Below are 15128 nucleotides of genomic sequence, written 5' to 3'. Positions count from 1 at the left end.
TCAGGGTGGAGACCAGATGGCCCCCTGTCGGTTATCCTCTGCATTCCCCCTTTCCAGTGTGTTTATGTAGGATATTACCAGGGTGACCTAGAGAGTCCAGTCATTGATAAGCATCAGAATTCAGGACTCCGTCTCGCCTGTGGAGGATCTGGGCCGTGTCACAAAATCATTCCAACAAGACCAGAGACTGGTGAATTTGTCCAGTTTATCAGCCTTGGTGTATAGGCGTTCCTCCATTTCACAAATGTGAGTCACCTGTTTGACCCATTCAGAGTGTGTCGGGATAGTGGATTCCCTCCAGTGTCGGGGAATGACGGCTCGAGCCGCATTGATTAGGTGTCTAAGTATCGTCTTGTGGTGGGTAGGTTTAGCCAAGTCCATCTGGTGACCCATGTAGGAGAAATCTGGCTGGGTGAAACGGTAAACTTATTCCCAGAATCTGAGATATTGAGGTGTGGATTTGGGTCCAGTAGGGTTTAAGGAGTGGACAGGACCAGAAGATATGTGATAGAGTGCCTTGCATCTCTTGACATCTCCAGCAGGTATCAGGAATAGATTGGCAAATCTTGTGCAATAGGTGGGGTGTCCTATACCAAAAGGTTAGGATTTTGTAGTTAGTTTCTTGAGTTTGTCTACTTATCGGGCTTTTGTGGACTCCTAAGCAGATATCTTGCCGATATCAAGCAGATACGTGGATTTCCAATTCTTTTTCCCATCTGCTACGAAGAGTCAAGATGCGGCTTGTATCGTTAGTGAAACAGTAGAAAGGCATCATGGCACACTCACAAACCAGCATGTAAAACAACTTGTCTCACCACTAAGGATAATAACAGAGGTTTGGATACACGTCTTCTGCAGAGGATGTGAAAGCCGCCAAGGCACCGCTTATAGTGCGGTCCTAACTCTAAACTATGAGAGTCTCCATCTTGGAGCACATGGGGGCAGAAGATTTCAAATTGGGTGCAGGTTTGTCAGCCCATTTCGTGTGCACCTTACTGTATAACTGGTGACAAATTGTTGAGTGCGTTTGTCGTTTGTTTTGCTTGTATCATTAGTGTTCACCTGTGCGTACAGCCAGGAAACTAAGTGTCTGCTCAGTCCACTCCCCATACAAGCCTTCTCGAAGGGGGTCAGATTTCTCCCAAAATTTAGTTTCCTATGTGGGTCATTTAGATAATGTCGTACTTGAAAATAAGACCACCACGGAACTGATCCAGTGACGGTTTATTCAGAAAGGTCATTTTTGTCAAGGAGTCTCTGGTCCCGGAAGAAAGTCGTAGCTCTAAGTGTGGCCTCCGGCTTCCAGATGTGGAGGAAGAGTGCCTTGCTCCCCAGGGTAAATTCCCCATTTCCAGTGGGGAATAGTGGGGTCATAGGGCTGTCGGGTGTGGTGGCTATTCCCTTATTACGTAGGCACGAGAATTCCAATAGGGTCGCTCCTATAAGGGGGTGCTTAGACAGAGGGAGGGGGTGATGTCGGTCCGTTAACCAGGTGGTGGCGGAAAGGGGGAGCGGGTGCCAAGCATCTTCCACGTCTACCCATGGCTTGGTTTTGGCATGTAAGTGCCAGTGGAGCACTCTGGCAAGGGGGGATGCCGTGTAATAGGCTTGCAGGTCTAGGGCAGCTAGCCCCCCTCCTCCTTAGAGGACTGCAATAAGGACCTAGCGAAACAAGGCAGTTTGTCTCTCCACACAAAATGCGAGATCTCACGTTCAAGGCATTGAAAGAAAGTTCTTGGCAAGTATATCGGAATGGCTTGAAATAGATACAGCCATCGTAGTAGGATGTTCATTTTGGTCAGCGCTACTCGACCAAACCATGTGAAGGTCAAATTGCACCATTATCTGAGGTCCGCATTGATTTTTGTGTGAAGAGGCAAAAAGTTTAGGCGGTACAGGTCAGATAGGTTAGCTGGTAGGGCTATCCCCAGGTAGGGTATGAAAGTAGTTTGCCACTTGAGGGAGTACAGCTCTCACAAGCATCCCACACAGGAACGGACACGTTCATTGCGGCAGATTTGGTGAGGTTAAAAGCTTTCAGAAAGTGAGGGTTTAACAGCTCAGAGAAAAGCTTATAGTATTGTGAGGTAAGCCCGTCCGGTCCTGGACTCTTCCCAGGTTTGGTTTGGGCCAAGGCATGTGTCAGTTCTTCGCTTGTGATAGGACTCTCCAGGTCCGCCACACTCTGAGAAGAGAGGGATAGCATGTGGGAGTCTAGGATAGAGATGTTGTATAGAGAGTGGTAATACTCCCTGAAACCGGCAGCTATATCAGGAGGCGAGCACACTAGGGTTTTCCCTCCCTTTTTGATGGAATGGATGTGGGAAGCAGATTTGTGGGATTTGACTGCTCTCGCCAACAGTTTGCCGCATTTATCCCCTCCCTCTTAGTAGAGCCCAGTTTTCAGTGTGAAGGCCCGACAAACTTTGTAGCTTATCAGACACCGCAAGTCATGTCTCGTATCAGTCAGTTCCTGTAGGGTGCTAGCCGCTAGGGATTGTTTGTGTAGTTGTTCTAGTTTAGCAATACGTGCCAATAGGGCGGTTATGGTGGACTGCCTTTGACGTTTCATTTGTGCAGCATATTCGATGAGTTTGCCTCTAATAAAGCATTTATGGGCCTCCCAAATAACCGCAGGTTGAGTGTCTTCTCTAGTATTGAAAAGGAAATATTCCTTTAAGTCTGTTTTTTATTTTGTGTACGACAGCGGAGTCCGCTAGAAGAGAGGGGTTTAGTCTCCAAATCGAGGAAGGCGGGGGACGTGACCGTAAAGATAGGGTGGCCAGGATCGGTGCATGGTCCGATATGGTGATCTGTCCAATATGGGCCGAAACCAGGGTGGGTAGGTCTGGCTGGGATATGAATATGTAATCTATCTTGGAATATTTGTCATGGAGTACTGAATAAAACGTGTAGTCTCTACCTTCCGGGTATAAGGCCCTCCAGGTATCGAAGAGTCTGAGTTCAGCTAAACGGCGCTTCAGAAATTTGAGAGTGCGGTAGGGGAGAGAAGTATTTCGGTCAGAAGTATCCATTAACGGATTTAGGGGGGTGTTGAAGTCCCCACCTAGTATCACCATCCCTTCCGCGAAGTCTGCTAGTTTAGAAAGAAAGGTGGACAGGAAGGGGACGTGATGTCTGTTAGGCATGTACACATTTGCAATCGTCACGAAGACCTGGTCCACCTTCCCTTTCAAAAGCAAAAACCGGCCATCCGTGTCAGCTCTTTGGTCAGTAAGGGATGGTCTTATGAAATAAGATGGATACCCCTTTAGTGTGACCCAGGGTGAGGAGGCATGGAGTGATTGCAGGTAGGCATAGTTGGAGAATTTTGAGATTTTGTCATGTTTAAAGTGCGTTTCTTGAATTAAGGCAATGGATGCCTAATGTTTCCTCACATCTCCCAGGACCATGCTCCTCTTCTCTGGAGATTGCAACCTGTTTGCATTCAGGGAATATACACACAGGTCTCCCGAGGAGGCCATCTGGTCTTCCAGGATGGGGGGAAGGAGAGGTGTGGGAGAGGGAGGAGAATAGAGAAGATGGTGGTAGTGCAGGAGGAGAGGAGCGAGTAAGAAGATCAGTGAGGATAAGAATTGACACAAAGGACAGCGAGAAGGTAAGTAAGGGAGGGAGAAGCAGAACCCCAGGCGCCACTGTCGGCTACACCAGGCCTAAAAAGGCTATCCAATAGTGGGGTATTTTAGGAGGTCACCTAGCAGTAGAGGAGGGATCAGAAATAGTTGTGTATCCGTGACCTCACTCGAGGGGGTGGGTACTATTATAAGCAACCAAGATCGAGTCCGACACCAAGTGGACCCTCAGTAGAAGCAGAAAGTCCACAGGTATGTGAATAGCCATCATCAGAAAGTACGGTTTGGGTATGCACATAGCTGTGGGTGAGTCGGTAATGATTTTCACCACAATAATGCATCAGTTATCGTTATCAACGGGTAAAACAATAGGAATAGGGGTAAACTGGGAGATTCATGGTGCATTTCTAGAATGCGGAGGTAGTTTAGGGGAGCTAAAAAGGCCTCAGGTATGTGAGGGGTCAGCGTCTAAGGGTGTGTCCTGACCCATCCCATCGTCGTAGGCCATGGGTGCCCATTAGGTAGATCGTGATCTACCAGTAGCTCTCAAAGCTGATGCTGGTAGATCACGAAGGGTGTGAATGGCGGCCCCTTTATTCCATTTTGGTATATTTATTTAGCTGTGCACACATGATTACCTATTAGCCTGAGTCTGCTGAGCCTGACAGCCAGGAGAGACAGCCAGGAGAGAAAGCCAGGAGAGAGATAGAGAGTGAGGGAGGTTTTTTTTCATTGGTAGATCCCATGTAGCTCGTCATTTGAAAAGTAGATCTTAACACAAAACATTGTGGGCACCTCTGTCATAGGCCCTTTATAGAAGGTTATCACCATCATAGTGCAATAGACTACTCCAGCATTATGCATATCAATATCATTAAGGTTGAACATGGGTACCCACAGAGCGACTCCACAAAGTGTGGAGCAGAGATTGTTGAGCTATACCCCGTTGTAGTATTAGCATGCAGGTAAATTGTAAAACTAAAATAAACAAAATCAAACATAGCCACGGAAGAACTATCGGCATAGCCAAAAAGAGAACTGCAAACAGATGCGTCAGGGGGATAGCAGTGTCCGCCTTACCAGCCCAGCCCTCCGGCTGAGAGGCCATTAGTGTAGTGTAGCGGGGTATCCGCTCAGTGAGCCCCCCTGAGGCAATTTACTAACCAAGACATTCAAACTGGTAAGTTGAAAAATTTAAATGCCAACTGTGGCAACCCCAGCAGTAGGGACAGAAAGTTAGTAATACTCAGCCACAGGGCTATCAAGCAACGGAGTCCTCTGGGAACCCGTCATCGTCTGGAAAACGAGCAGAGGCTGGGCGCGCTGACCTCCGCTTCTTCCGGCAGCGCTGTTCCTCGGCCACGCTGCGGGAGGCGTCAGCTGAGCGGGCAGATTATGTCGTCTCTCGACGTTTCGGGTCGAGTATAGCAGCACGAGAAGGTGCCCGTAAGTCACCATACCAGTCCGGGACTTCGACTAAAGGCATGTCTAAAAGGCATGTCTAGTTGATGGCAAAAGTCCTCCATCTCTTCCGTGAAGCGTAGTAGTGCGGTGCGGCCTCCACGGGTAGCAGAGAGGCAAAAGGAGTAGTGCCAGTGATAAGGAATTTCAAGGTGGCGCAGGCGATCCAGCAAGGGGTGGAGAGCCCTCCTTAGTTGAAGCGTTAGGGCGGAGAGGTCTTGGAATAAGTGTAGCTCATGGCCTTCGTAGAGTAATGGTGTTCGCGCACTCGCTCTCTGTAAAATCTCCTTTTTGAGCGGGAAACTCTGTAGGCAACAGATAATGTCTCGGGGTTGGCCAGGCGTGGGCGAACAGCTCGGTACGCCCTGACAAAGTCGATCGGGGACTCCGATGGGCGATCTAGGAGATCATTGAAGATCGTTTGCAGGGTTAGATGGACCCCCTCCGTGGGTACCGTCTCCGGTACTCCTCGCACCTGGATGTTTCATCTGCGGCCCCTATTGTCTAGGTCCTCGATGTGCCTCCGCATGTCAATCATGGTGCATGCAGAGGTAGCGTTATAGTCCTGCAAAGCCACTGGGGCACAGTCTCTCTCATCACCTGCACGTTCCACTGCACTGAGCCTCCGACCAACATCCAATATGTCTTTCCTCAGGTCTGAGATAGCGGAGTTCACAGACATCTTTGAGTCTCCCGCTATGGATGATAGTTCTCATTTTGTCGGGAGTTGTTTTACGTAGGCAGAAAGGGCATTGTCATTCTGCGGTTGGGATCCGGGTCCGCTCCTTAGACTTGGCTGGCCCAAGTGCTGAGAGGCGGACACCATGTTAGAAGAGCGCGGGTGCGCGGCCTCTGACCGCGGCCTGAAGATATCCGGGATTTGCTTGTGAAGCTGAGTCCCAGAGGGCTCGGGTTGTGAGGAGGGAAGTAGGGGCTTGCCGATTTTTACCATGGTAAGCGGTATGAGGTGAAAGAAGTTAGCGAGGGGATCTTGGTGTCGGTGCTAAGCACTTAGGCAGCCATCTTGTCCATAGCGTAAGCCACACCCCTCTGTGCTCAAAGAATTGAGCAGTATAATATCTTCAATATGGTGCTGGATAGAGCGGTCATTGAGGAGATAGAGCTGGATATCGCAGACCGGGAGCCAACGGCCCCCGAGACATTCTTTGCTGTGTCCACTTTTTTTAAATGAAAGAAGACATTTTACTGAAAGCTAAGGGGATTGTGGATTTCGATGGTGCGAAAGTAACACTTTATCAGGACCTGTCACCACGTACTCTGGCCCAGAGGCATGCTTTGCAGCTCTGACGGCTTTGTTACGGCACTCTGCCATCACATATCAATGGGGATTTCCCCTTTCTCTCTCTGCCTTCCACAATGGCCAAACTGATTCTTCAGCCTCCTGCAGATTTGCCTAAGTTTGTCCAACGGTTGGGTCTCTCGACTCCTAAACTGGAGCCTTGGCCTGATCCACTACCCCCTACCTTCTCAGGCCTGCCTAAAATGGATAGTTCTCCTTAGGGTAACGGGAATACACAAACTAGCGTCCTCCCGTCACCCTAGGCTCAGTATACCGCGAGCTACAGGTATACTGAGACGCCGCAGTATACCGCAAGCTGCTGCTCGCGGTATACTGATACGCCGCAGCTGAAGTGGATCCCGACAATTATGTCTGGATCCGCCCAGCTGCGTGACTGACAGCTGGCTTGGTTCCCCAAGTAGGAGGCAGACTCTGGGCACTATGGGCTCATTGGTGTCCAGACTCTGCAATGGGAGGGTTTTCTCCCAGTTAGTTGCACTATTTTTTGTATGTTGTTTGTTATTTTTTCTGTCTATGTTTTCTCTTTTTCTTCTCCCTTCCTATGGCTGGTGGGCTGTGGCTAGATTCCCCCTTGCAATATCTGACCTGGTATTTTTAGACCATGGCTAATATATGTTTTGAATCACGCAACGCTCAGGGACTTAATTCCCCTCAGAAACGATCTCAGATATTATATCAAATGCATAAGAAAAGTCCTCTTACTGCAGGAGACCCATTTTAGAGGCCCAGTGGCCCCCCTCTCTCTATTCACGTTATTATCCACATAGTTGGGTTAGTAATCACCCGATCAGGAAGTCCTCTGGTGTTGCCATTTCCTTTCACCACTCCATTCCCTATACAGTACTGGATGTCCTAGCCAATGACAAGGGTAGATTTTTGTTTACAAATTGCCGGATTTATGACAAATTACTCACTTTGGCTAACGTTCACCTTCCTAACCCGCAGCCAATTAGAACCCTGCATCGGATCTTGGATAGACTCAAATACTTTGCTCCATGCCTGGTGGTAATGGGAGGTGATTTTAATTTTGTAATAGACCGTGTTTTGGATTCTTCTTCTCAGAGGTCTCCTGTATCCATGTCAGCCGTTAATAGCCTGCGTAAATGATTGCATTTCCTTCAATTAGTTGACATCTGGCGAACTCTACACCCATCCGTCAAGGACTATACCTTCTATTCACACCCCTATTCCTCATATAGTCGTATTGATTTTTTTTTATTGATTCCGTGTGGTCGGATCAGCATCCTGTTTTCTTCCAGATTGAGGTTCCGGATGCTTCTGCTAGGGTCTTTTCATGGCGGCTTATCGAACTGTTGTGCTGTAGTTCAAAGGGCTATCTCCTGTGCTGTTCAGAATTTTGTGACAGATCATACTGCTGATTCCACTGCACTCCCGGTGGGAAGCTTTAAAGTGTGTCCTCAGGGATGTCTTTATTTCCCACGGGGCTCATCTGAAGAGGGAACGCTCTGCCAAGATTTTTCCTTTCCTATCTGATATTCAGTTAGAAATCCAACATAAAGCTACAAACTCTGATGTGATCTACTTGTCCTTGGTTCATCTTCATATGCAACTGCTGGACCAGAGTTATCTGCGCCACCGGGTGGCTTTGTCCCGTGTGATTTATGAACATGGTGACAAATGCGGTCGTCTGCTGGCTAGGTCTATTAGGGCACGCAATTTCGTCTCCAACATCCGGTCTTCTCCGACTAATCTGGAATCTAATTCCGAACGCATTGCGGAGGTCTTTTACCGCTATTGGTCTTCTCTGTATAACTTGTATGCTCCCTACTCTTCCCCGGATTTCATCCAGGCTCAAGAAGCTTACATTGTGTGAAGATTCTCCCCTTCCCTGCTTGTCCTCTGAGGCGTGTGAGGACCTTGCATTGCCCTTCTCTGTCAATGAACTTACGATGGTAATTAAAGCTCTGCCTGCCCATAAAAGTCCCGGTCCTCATGGACTCCCAGGCACATTCAGTTCCTGGAAGATCTTGCTCCTATCTTGTCTTCTACTTTCAATGCGGTTTCACCTACCTGCCCCTTTACGACTCAATCCCAGGAAGCCCATATCATGATTCTTCCAAAATATAATAAGGACCCTACTTTATGCTCTAGCTACAGGCCCATTTCACTTATTAGTGAATTAATAGTGTAGCGCTAAAGGCTTTGATGTGTATAAGACCAAATAAATGTGTAAGGTGAAATATATCTCTTGTAAATATGTGTCAGTAAATAAATATACTCCAACACATAAAAGTAATTTAACAACTTAGTGAGTGAAAACAGCTGAAAAAGGCTGAGAAAAAGCTGAAAAAGGTCTTCAAACCACGAGTACTGCTTATATCAGTGAAAAATACAAACAAGAAACCATCTCAACAAAGAAAAATAAAGATGTGCAATGTTGTGTCCAAATTACTTAAGTGAAACAAATCTGTGATTATTGTGTCCAAATAGTCGTGATTATTAAAAAGAAATATGTTTTTAAACTTTGGCAGATGTTGTGACTAATAGTTATTGAAAATAAATCTGATGACGATCCAATAAATCTAAAAAAAAAAGGTGTCCTTTTCTGTTTTTCTTAAATATGTGTCCAATCGATGTTCCTCTAATCGTGTATTTAGACAAGCAGGAAACAAGTGTAAGGGATCCCCTCAAGGGTATACACTCACCAGATTTAGGAGGTATACAGATCGCGTATAATGCCGGGATACCAGTAACTGTTCACCATCCGATCGTCTGATTCGTCTTTCCCGAGGTGTGTGGAAAACCTGTGTCCGTCTCCTACTTAAGTTTTGAGGGATATACGGGTTGAATGTGATGCTGGGATAACGGCAGCTGTTCACCATCCAGTCCTCTGGCTTCTTTTTATCAAGGTGTGTGGGAAGCCTATAGCCAACTCCCGATTTTCCGTGTTAAAAGAGGTAAAAAGGAAGCTCCATAGTGTAGTAAATTAAAATCATTTATTTCAATATTTAAAATAGCACTGAGTGGCTGATTATTAAGACGTCAATGAGTAAAAAGATGAATGAATTAAAACGAGTACAAAAAAAGCCGGCCGGTCAGTCAGATCACACAAGACTGAAAGTATAACGTAAATGCAGGACCGCCCCCACACCTTGATAAAAATAAGCCAGAGGACTGGATGGTGAACAGCTGCCGTTATCCCAGCATCACATTCAACCCGTATATTCCTCAAAACTTAAGTAGGAGACGGACACAGGTTTTCCACACACCTCGGGAAAGACGAATCGGACGATCGGATGGTGAACAGTTACCGGTATCCCGGCATTATACGCAATCTGTATACCTCCTAAATCTGGTGAGTGTATACCCTTGAGGGGGATCCCTTACACTTGTTTCCTGCTTGTCTAAATACACGATTAGAGGAACATCGATTGGACACATATTTAAGAAAGACAGAAAAGGACACTTTTTTTTTTTTTTAGATTTATTGGATCGTCATCAGATTTATTTTCAATAACTATTAGTCACAACATTTGTCAAAGTTTAAAAACATATTTCTTTTTAATAATCACGACTATTTGGACACAATAATCACAGATTTGTTTCACTTAAGTAATTTGGACACAATATTGCACATCTTTATTTTTCTTTGTTGAGATGGTTTCTTGTTTGTATTTTTCACTGATATAAGCAGTACTCATGGTTTGAAGACATTTTTCAGCTTTTTTTCAGCTGTTTTCACTCACTAAGTTGTTAAATTACTTTTATGTGTTGGAGTATATTTATTTACTGACACATATTTACAAGAGATATATTTCACCTTACACATTTATTTGGTCTTATACACTTCAAAGCCTTTAGCGCTACACTATTAATTCACTATCCCTTTGAGGCTCACTGCCTAAGTTATAGCACCTTCTGGCTATTCCGGATTTTTTGTTTGGGTCCAGAAGCGCAGGTTTTTCTTGTTTTATATCCATTTCACTTATTATTGTGGATCTCAAGATCTATGCTAAGGCCCTTGCTAACCGTTTGAAGGTTTATGTCCCATACCTTATATACAGGGCCGGATTCCCCACAAGGCCACCGAGGCCCGGCCTCGGGGCGGCAGGGCGCAGAGGGGCAGCAGCAGTGTCCTTGTGGGGAAGTTCCGGGCGGTAAGTTGCGCAATCAACATTTAGTCCTGCTTTGCACATGCAGGACTAAATGTAGTGTGAGGAAGCCCATTGTACGTTTACAAGTGATCTCAGCGATGTCGCCGAGATCACTTGTAAAAAGTCTGCAGCCGGTCCGTCCTCCCCTCCCCCCGGCACCTACCTCTCTCCTCGCTGGCTCCGTCCTCCGGGCTCCGCCGCCGAGTCTCTCTCCTCTTACTGGCCGCCGATGCAGGGAGCAGAGTGGCAGGGTTAACAGTAACCCTGACGCTCCGTGTACACAGTGAGAGGGGAGAGCTGTCTTCCCCTTTCACCTGTCACGGGAGTTCCAGCACTGTGTGATAGCAATAAAGTTAGGTGGGGAAAAAAATGTGATAAAAAAATAAAAATAAATAAAAATTTAAAAAAATTGTAAACGATAAGATAAATAAACATTTAAAAAAGTAAAAAAATACATAAAAATAAAAAAGTGATAAAGTTTTAAAAGGTTTAAAACTTGTCCCTTGTCGCCTTACTTGTACATTATTGCAATGGAACATTTGGCCATAGCTTTTAGACAGAACGCGGCTATTGTAGGGATGCAGCTGGGAGGCCGGGATCATAAGAATGGGATCAACGCTGATGATTTCTTGCTTTATCTTTTAAATCCAGGATGTCATGCAGACCCTTTTTCAAGTAAGCACATCTAGAAAAGTAAAAACAGAACACAATACTTAGACTACATGTTAAATAGTGCATACTGTTTTGGCTTTGGTGAAATATCAGGGGTCTAAATAGACCCCTGATATTTTCCTTTTGAAATAGAAAAAGAAATTGAGGACGCAGAGTCCTTAATCTCTTTTTCTGCAGCCTCAGCACTAAATGAATGTAAAGCACTCAGTACAAAGGCTTCCAATTCATTCACAAACTGGAGATTATAAATATTTACTATCAACCAGTTATGAATGGATAAAAGCCTCTGTACTGAGCTAATAAAAATATATAGAAATTAACTGTGACAATAAGCAAGCTAACTGCTACAAGGCACTGGAATGTACACCCACTGTGAGTTTGCATATGTGAAAAATGAATAACTAAATGTGCCAAGCTACAACAATGAGCACTACAAAAAAAAAGAATCTGACTCAAATAGTAAATGGATCAGATGTGAAGTCTGCAAATGTTCATAACTCTGAAGATGACCATATATAAACAGCAATAGTGATGATTATATCTTGTTCCTTCACCAAATGCACCACGTGCACCACACCAGATATAGTGGTGCTCACTTTATTGATAGACCCCCAACAAAAGGTCAAATCAGGCAATTCTCTTCTTAACCAAGGGAGGGGGCCCTTAGCTCCAATCACTCATAGCTGTCCTCCAATGATGTAATCAAACCAGCAGACAGATCTTTATATCACTTCTTTAGTGGGGAAACAATAACCACCAATCTTTATCGAACTGTAGGCCTCCTCGGTATAGCATGTCAATACCAGAATTGTGTTATTCAAAAAGAGAAAGCAAACACCATAGCAGGTACCATCCAAACAGTATGATTTATTAAAAGAAAATTGCTCACATAAAAGTAGTGGTAACACTGCATGGAATCTTTCTAAGGAGTGTGTGTGGGAGTTTCAAATGACCGTGGCCGTTGGTCATAGAGATCAATGTGATGTCAGATGCTCCGCCCTATGCGCATTACGTCCAGCGTGACTTCATCAGGGGTCACTGTACTGAGCTGCTTCTGCCCATTCAGACACTTATGAATGAACAAGAAGTTATGTAAAGCACTTCCTGTTTATTCATCACTGGGGACACATAGTACTATGTGTCCCCAGTTCTTTACAAACATTGGAGTGATCAGTGATCACTCCAGTGTTTGTACTGCACACAGAGGATCGGTAAATATTACACATATTTACCGATCATCCGCTCAGCCACGCACAGAGCCGCTGTCTTTCTGAAACTGGCAGAATGACAGCGGCTTCTCCTCTCTCCTCCCCGCTCGGCCATCCTGACAGCTGTCGGCTCAGCTCTCCTCCCCGCTCGACCATCCTGACAGGCAGCGCTCCCTCCTCTGCCCCCTCCAACCAGCTTCAGCAGTGTATTTCTCCTTGGATCCTCGCTGCCTCAGTCCATACAGGCGGCAGAGAACGGAAAGAATCGAAGGAAAAGTTGCAGGCTGTGCCGCCCCTTTACTCTCCGCCGAGGCGAGGCCATGTCACTATGACACAAGCTGCCCTGCCTTCAGCTTGTGTCATAGTGAGCTGTGTTGGACACCCGGCCCGGTCCTGACATCATACCTGCATGTGGACAGATTGGCAGATGACACATGGTCAGTTTAGCTTTCTACTACTACTTTTTGCCTAGGTATGTATCACATAAAAGTTAAGTTTCCAACATGAACAGAAAACTCACATTACTTTGTGTAAAGAAAAATAAGACATTTTGGATAAGTATACAAAACAATAAGGCCGCTTTCCCATACATCTCTGATTATGTCTGCCAGTATTCCAGCTCATAATTGCTTTAGGTATGAGGTTTGTATTGTTTCATGGGATTTGTGATTACTACATGAGACCAGACCTTCATGAAGGAACATTTTTTTCTGGTCATTTTGCTAGTCCTTGCCATATCTTATTTCTAATCATCTTCTTGCACCCTTATAGTAAACTGAATAGTGACAATACAACTACCAGTTGGCTCCAAGCCAGGAAGAAGGATCCTTGCCGTCATCAAAATGGCAGGACTCTGTGTGCTCGGAGAAGGGGGCAGTGCATGTGTGTAAGACATTTAAAAGTTAGGTGTGCTGGTTCTTAGAGATGCTTTCACCTTTATGACTGCAATGGTCCGTACTTCTAGCTAGAAGCCAGGAAAATTGTGCAAAGATGATATTAATACAGCCGATCTGGAAGGCACAAGCACACCAAGATCCATTACGGGATTTTTTCTAAAGGAAAACTGGACAAACCAATTTATTGATAGGTGAGTAATATATTCCAAGTACTGATAGTATAGGTGGCTCCATTCCACATCTTTTTTGGGGACTCACATTCAGACTGATTTTCTTGATCATCTATGTAAACTGTATACAAATGTTTATTTATGTATCTATGACAGGTATTTTAAAAAATGCCAACTGTGAATGATAGATGTATTATGGCCCACAATATGTTTGTATCTTCACATTAACATAGTTATAACCAAACGAATGGGAGGGTAAGAAATGGACTAACATATCTTAATAACTAGGGATGTCCCGATACCACTTTTTCAAGACCAAGTACAAGTACTTCACCTCATGTACTTGCCGATACCAATTACCGATACTTTTTCTTAAAGGGATAGGTGACATTTTTTTAAAAACAATTCAGACTAATGATTTTAGGCCAATTTTTTTATGATTATGAAGAACTTCAATTTAAGACTGTTTTAGAACAATAAAACATTTGTTTTTGCTTTCACACAGATGTCGTGAAACTACAAATCCGATCATGCATGTGCCTCTGGGGTCATTTAACCTATTCATCTTAGCAGGGGAGAAATGTAACTCTATTACTGCAGTGTACTGGAAGTGTGTACTATGGATCATTAAACCTTTTACACACTTCCAGTACACTGCAGTAATAGAGTTACAATTCTGCCCTGCTAACATGAATAGGTTAAATGATCCATAGTACAACTACATGTTATGTAATATTAATCATGATTTAACCTATTCATGTTAGCAGGGGAGAATTGTAAATCTATTGCTGTAGTGTAGTGGAGGTGTGTGCTGTATATATGTACTACATATACAGTACACAGTGCAGCAATAGATTTACAATTTTCCTCGACTAATATGAATGGGTTAAAGGATCCGCAGTACAATTACATGTTATGTACTATTATGTACTATAGATCATTTAATCCATTCATATTAGCAGGGGATAATAGTAAATCTATTGCTGCAGTGTGTACTCTGTATGTAGTACATATAGAGTACACACTGCAGACAATAATTTACTATTTTCCCCTGCTAATACAATAAATCGTTCTTATGAGGGACCCCAGGCCCTCACTCACTGTTAGTTGCCTCGCTGGTGAGGTCGCTCTGTGCGGGAGAGCAGCGGCGAGTCAGCACTGGTCCGGATGGGGGAGGAGCTCCAGGTGTTGTTCTAATTTAGCTGGCCTGCGACTGCTCACAGGTCCTCTGGGCAGTCGCCGGTGTTCTGTCGACGCTGAGAACTCATCGACCTCGCGAACCTCTGACGTCGCATCCGGTTACTGCCAGTAGGTCAGCTACACATAAGGACCTTCCGTGCATGCGTTGCCACTCACCGAGCCTTACATCCCCACACTGCGCCTGCGTCCCTTTCTCACGGCCGTTAACTTCTCCAACTACACACAGATCCTGTCCAGTTCAACTACCATGCACTGCAACTATACACTGTGCTTCCGCTGTCCATTTCAACTATTAAAATAAATACACAAATACATAAATAAATAGATTTAGAAAAATCACACATGGACTCATATACACGCACACACCAGCTCATAAATGCATACACACAATAGGATGGACTTATGTCTTTATTCAACCTCAAATACTATGTAACTATGTAAATAAACTTATATATTAAATAAATCAACCTCTTTAAAATATATATATATATA

The 15128-nt window shown here is 44.8% G+C and overlaps 1 protein-coding gene across 1 annotated transcript in view; it reads left to right on the top strand.

The window, feature by feature from the left end:
• The window catches only part of LOC108802253 (SUN domain-containing protein 2-like), an 82812-nt gene that overhangs the window by 42055 nt on the left and 25629 nt on the right, over positions 1 to 15128 (top strand).

This window comes from Nanorana parkeri, unplaced genomic scaffold, assembly GCF_000935625.1.
Source record: "Nanorana parkeri isolate BGI_ZX_2015 unplaced genomic scaffold, ASM93562v1 scaffold2749, whole genome shotgun sequence".
NCBI lineage: Eukaryota > Metazoa > Chordata > Amphibia > Anura > Dicroglossidae > Nanorana > Nanorana parkeri.
Note: the sequence above shows the minus strand (reverse complement) of the source record. Positions and strands in the feature narration are given on the sequence as shown.